General features: G+C 37.4%; 1 pseudogene; it reads right to left on the minus strand.

Moving 5' to 3' along the window:
* Window positions 1-391: 391 nt before the first annotated feature.
* On the minus strand, window positions 392-1,408 carry LOC111753134 (small ribosomal subunit protein uS10-like; annotated as a pseudogene).
* Window positions 1,409-5,585: the final 4,177 nt, after the last annotated feature.

Consider the following 5,585-nt stretch of genomic DNA (forward strand, 5'->3'; position numbering starts at 1 on the left):
TGCATAAATGACTGAGTAATTCTCCGCTGTTGCCAGGAAGTCTGGGCTACTGGTGAGCTAACAATAGTGAACTTTATCTCCCACCCAACGCTGGAAGTTTCAGCTGTAAGTCCCGAATTCTAATGAGGGCTTTACTCATGCCGCTGAAGTTATGGTAATATTTTACCCACCTTTTTCCAGTAAGACACAGTCATCGCTGCTACTGAGAACCAGAGGCTACTGATTGAGGTGGGTTGGGGGGTAGTGATGGTTAGATGTGGGGAGGAAAATGGAGAATAAAAATGAGAGGTGAGAAGAAAGAGAATAGTTTTTATATTAGCTGGGTGGATTTGCTATTTAATATGAGACTCTAAACTGACTTAGAGGGAAGAAGAGACAAAATAGCTAGGATTTCCTTTGTTAGTACTTGCTCGCTAGGTCCAATTGTAGCTGTATGTTAGTATTATCCCAGCAATCTTTTACAAGGCTTGTAGCACACATCATCAAATCAGAATTTTTGAAGGAGGAACCATACATCAATCATACCTGTTCCTAAATCTGTTGGTATTCTGAATAAAGGTCAGCAGAATTTACCAACTGATAATAAATTTATTAAAATAGTTGATTTACATATCTGTAATGGTGACTTCAATCTCTACCCCAGGCTACACGCTGATGGAAGTGATCTGCCTAATGGTCGCAGAAGATTGTGCAAGTCGAGGAGTCCCTTGTGGATTCTCAGCTGGAAACAATCCCAGGTCTTAGAACCTTCTCTACAAGGAGTTTTTCTTGTGGTGATTCTCAGAGTCTTGGTAGGCATCCTAACTGGTTCCTTCACTTTGAAGTTCTTCTCCTTCGCGCCTCTAATCAAGTCAGCACACACCTCCTCCAGTGGCTGGTTAGAGTAATTCTAATCCAGTGAATGGCCACCTCTGGTTCCCTGAGTGTGTTTCTGGCATCCTTAAAAGCCATGGCTGTGGCAAGGCTTCCCAACTGACTTGCTCCTCGGCAAGAGCCAACAGCGAGCGGTGATTCAGGAGCAGGAGCGGGGAGGTGAGGCACCCCTGCAGCGACGACCCTGTCTTCCTCAAATAGGATGACACATAATTTAAAGAGACATTTTAAAAGAGCTTACTACACGCCAGGTGCTTTCATGTTAATTGCCTTATGTTAATCTTCATAACAACTCTTAGAGATAAAGCAGTATTCTATTTTCCGTATGCATTAATATTTACTAGTTTGTTGTTCCACCACTCATCTGTCAGTTTGTCCTACTGTGGTGACAAACTAAGGAAGAAAGGACTGGTAATCTACTTCTGAAAATTAGCCAATGAAAACCCTATGGATCACCACAGAACATTGTCTGATATAATGCTGGAGCCCACTGGGCTGGAAGACACTCAAAATACACAGAGGCTTCAACAATGGACTCAAGCATATTAACTGTCACGACGATGGTGCAGAACCATGCAGAGTTTCATTCTATTTTACATGGAGTCACCATGAGTCAGAACTGACTTGACAGTAACTAACATCAACAATAACAGCAATACTTACTAGTTTGCTCTCACCTTTGGACCAGAGTTCCAGTTCTTCTATTATGAAATTCTATATTGAGGTTTCTCATGGTCTTAGCTTTTCAGATACAGATCAGTGGGTAAGAAGAGACCAGGGATCTTTTGGGTAGGGAGGATAATGGGGTCTATCTTTTGCTCTTCCTATATACTCTCCCAAAAGAAAACAAACAAAACCATACATGAACCACAAATTCAGCATTATTAGGAGTCAAAGACTATCATAGCCTATAAAATTACCTGTAAATAGAGAAATAAACCAATTTTAACAAAGCTCCTGCACTCTCCATTGCAAGATGTGGGTGAGGGGAATGAGGCTGGCAAGGTTTAAATGGCTGCATGGGGGAAAAAAAAGAGAGAGAGAGAGAAGTGAAGGGGACTTAGATAAAGCACACAAAATATCAACCCAAAAAGGAAAACCCAACACCAAATCCTAAAGTACAGATCACAGCTCAGGACATGAAAGTTCACAGCACCTGCTATAGGAAAGTGAAAAAGACCAGAAACGGTCTTCTGGTGGACGATCAGGCATATAAATAAAGGGGAGTGTTATGAATTTAACTGTGTCTGCCTAAAGTACATGTTGGAATCCTAACCCTTATACCTGTGCATGTAATCCCATTTGGGAATAGGGTTTTCTTTAGTATATTGATGAGGCTATTGTAACCTATAGGTGAGTGTAGGGTATACCCTAAACCAAATGCTTTAAAACTACCCACCCACTTGTGGTGTTTGTGTAACAGCAGTACTAGGAAAATAAGATAGCCAGCAACTATCGGAGATATGCTAGAAGGGAAAGAAAGAAGCAATAAGGGAAGTTAAGGGGTCTACAGGAATGAAAGAGTAATAAGACACACCAAGCCTTCCCTTTCCCATCAACTACCGCCAACATCATCCATTAAGGAGACTGTAAGAAGCGGACAGGAGCACAGAAAAGAGCGCTTGGAAATTAGACATGCCCATGGGATGAATGTTGTTGTTGTTGTTGCTAGTTGCCCTTGAGTCAATTCTGACTCATGTTAACCCCAGGTATTACAGAGCAGAACTGCTCTATAGGGTTTTCTTGAAAGTAATCTTAGTGGAATCAGATCTCCAAGGCTTTTCTTCTGTGGTGTCACTGGGTGGGTCCAAACCATCAACTTTTGGGCTAGCAGTTGAGCAGAAACTATTCGCACCACCCAGGGGCCTTATGGGGTTAATGGGATTAAGAAAATCAGATCACATTTATACAAGGCTGTTGTAAGAAAACAGAAAACCAAAATGACACCTGTAAGCTGATAATAAGAAAATCAGATCACTTTTATACAAGGCTGTTGTAAGAAAATAGAAAACCAGAACAACACATGTGAGCTGATAAAAACTCTCTGCGGAAAAATTCAAACTTCAAGCTTAAGAAAATTTTAATACAATACGATAAACAGAATTGAATATGCTAAAACCAGGATATGGAGACATGAAGAAAAAACCTTAAAACAAACATTTAAAAATTAAAAGCAGAAGTGGGAAGCAAAACAAGATAAAATAAAATGAGTTAATGAAACTCAGGAGAAATAGAATAAAATGACACAACCATATTTGAAATGAAGCTGATCTGTAAAGTGTTAAAAGAAGAATAGATTCAACTGAAAATTTAATAAAGATCATCATGGAAAACAACCAAAAGAATTAAAATAAGATATAGAAAGACATAACAAGAGTCAGAGAGAAAGTGGTTAAAATGTTAGATGAAGTACAATGTTTGTGTGTATGTCTATACACTTATCAACATGGTTCTATTCCAAAGACCAGGGGGTCAACGAAAATCTGTGTTATACAAAAATTAAGGGTGATCATATCAGATAAAAAAATGTAGCATGAGTACATCACTGCATAACTGTCAAATTACATCATTACATAACTGCCAAGCCACTGAGAATCTTGGGCCAGCCAAGTTGACACATAACCCTAACCATCATAGCCAGTGTTACTCTTGCCTCACACCTTGGCGGTCATTACTGCCAAACAAATGTCGTTAATGTGCAAAATAATCAAACAGATTTTTACTATTGTTGTAAACTTGAAATGTTGGATAACAAGATAGTTGATAAGTGAGGAGTAGGTGTATACACTTGGAGTCCCTGAATAAGAAAATAAAAACAATGGAACAGAACTAGTATTCAAATTCACGTTTCAAAAAAAAAAAAAAAAACATAATAAAAACACTTTGTATAAAAATCTACAGAACACATTTAAAGAAGTAATAAGAGCAAAAATTGCAACCTTAAGTACCTATGTCAGTGTAAATGAAAGGAGACTAAATTGAAAGCTAATTCAAAAAGGAGAAAAAGAACAAAATAAAACAAAAGGAAAGATTTAATAAAGATAAATGTAGAAATTAATGAGATAATAAAAAAGAAAATCTTGTTTTTAAAAATTGATGAAAATTAGCTAATTTAATCAAGAAAAAAAGAAGAAAAATACTGGAAAATGAAATCAATGAGGGATAAATGACTGTTGGTTCAAGAAAAAAAATCCCAGAGACTACAAACACATACCTCTGTAAAATAATTTATAGAGATCTTGATTAAATGATTAATTTTTTAGTAAAAAGAGTTTACCAAAATCTATCCTAGTGACTATAGACACCTTAAACTGACTAATTTCCATAGAAGAAATAGAAAAATTTATCAGGTACTACTCCTCAAACAGGAAAGTTGGTGGCACAGTGGTTAAAGTGCTTGGTTGATGACCAAAAGATCGATGATGTGAACCCACCAGCCATTCCATGGGAGAAAGATGTAGCAGTCTGTTTCCGTAAAGATTTACAGCCTTGGAAACCCTATGGAGGCAGTTCTACTCTTTTCTATAAGGTATGTGTGAGTGGAAATCCACTCAATGGCAATGGGTTTGGTTTAACCCTCAAACAAGCATCAACTGAAATGGTTTCACAGGGGTATACTACTAAACTTTTAGAGAAGAAATAGTCAGAATTCCCCATAAATTTATTTTAGAACACAGGAAATGAAGGAGAACATCCAAATTCTTTTTATGACACAAGTATAACATTGATAACCCATTGCCATCAAGTCGATTCCTACTTATAACATTGCTTAATAAAGTTAGAACAACAAAGGCAATTACAGAAATATTTCACTTATTAACATGGTGCAAAAAGCCAAAACAAAGTATTATTAAACAGATGTGGTTTTATACCAGAATTCAGGGATGGCTCAATAATAGGAAATCTTGTTAATAATTTTATCATAAAATTAAGTCTAAGGAGAAAAATCATACGAGTATCTCCAGACATGTAGGAAAAAAAGCTGAGAAATTTAACTCCCATTCTTTATAATATCTCTTGATGAAATACGAATCCTTAATATAAGATATATATATGTGTTGTTGTTAGGTGCCATCACATCTGTTCCTACTCATAGCAACTCCATGCACCATAGAAGGAAACACTGCCCGTTCCCGCACCATCCTCATGATAGTTGCTATGCTTGAGCCCATTGTTGCAGTCACCATGTCAATCCATCCTGTTGAGGGTCTTCCTCTTTTTGGCTGACCCTCTACTTTACCAAACATGATGTCCTTCTTTAGGGACCAATACCTCCTGATAATATCCTCTGGCTGTACTTCTTCCAAGACAGATTTGTTGGTTCTTTTGGCAGTCAATAGTATATTCAATATTCTTCACCAACAACGTAATTTGAAGGCATCAATACTTCTTCGGTCTTCCTTATTCACTGTCCAGTTTTTGCAGGCACATGAGGCAATTGAAAACACCATGGCTTGGGTTAGGTGCACTTTAGTCCTTAAAGTGACATCTTTGTTTTTTAACATTTTAAAGAGGTCTTCTGTAGCAGATTTGCCTAATGCAATGCGTCTTTTGATTTCTTGACTGCTGCTTCCATGGATGTTGATTGTGGATCCAATTAAAATGAAGTTCTTGACAGCAACAAAATTCTCTGTTTGTCATGATGTTCCTTATTGGTCTAGTTGTGTGGATTTTTGTTTTCTTTATCTTGAGGTTTTTTAATTCATACTGGA

Source organism: Loxodonta africana, chromosome 1, assembly GCF_030014295.1.
Source record: "Loxodonta africana isolate mLoxAfr1 chromosome 1, mLoxAfr1.hap2, whole genome shotgun sequence".
Lineage (NCBI taxonomy): Eukaryota > Metazoa > Chordata > Mammalia > Proboscidea > Elephantidae > Loxodonta > Loxodonta africana.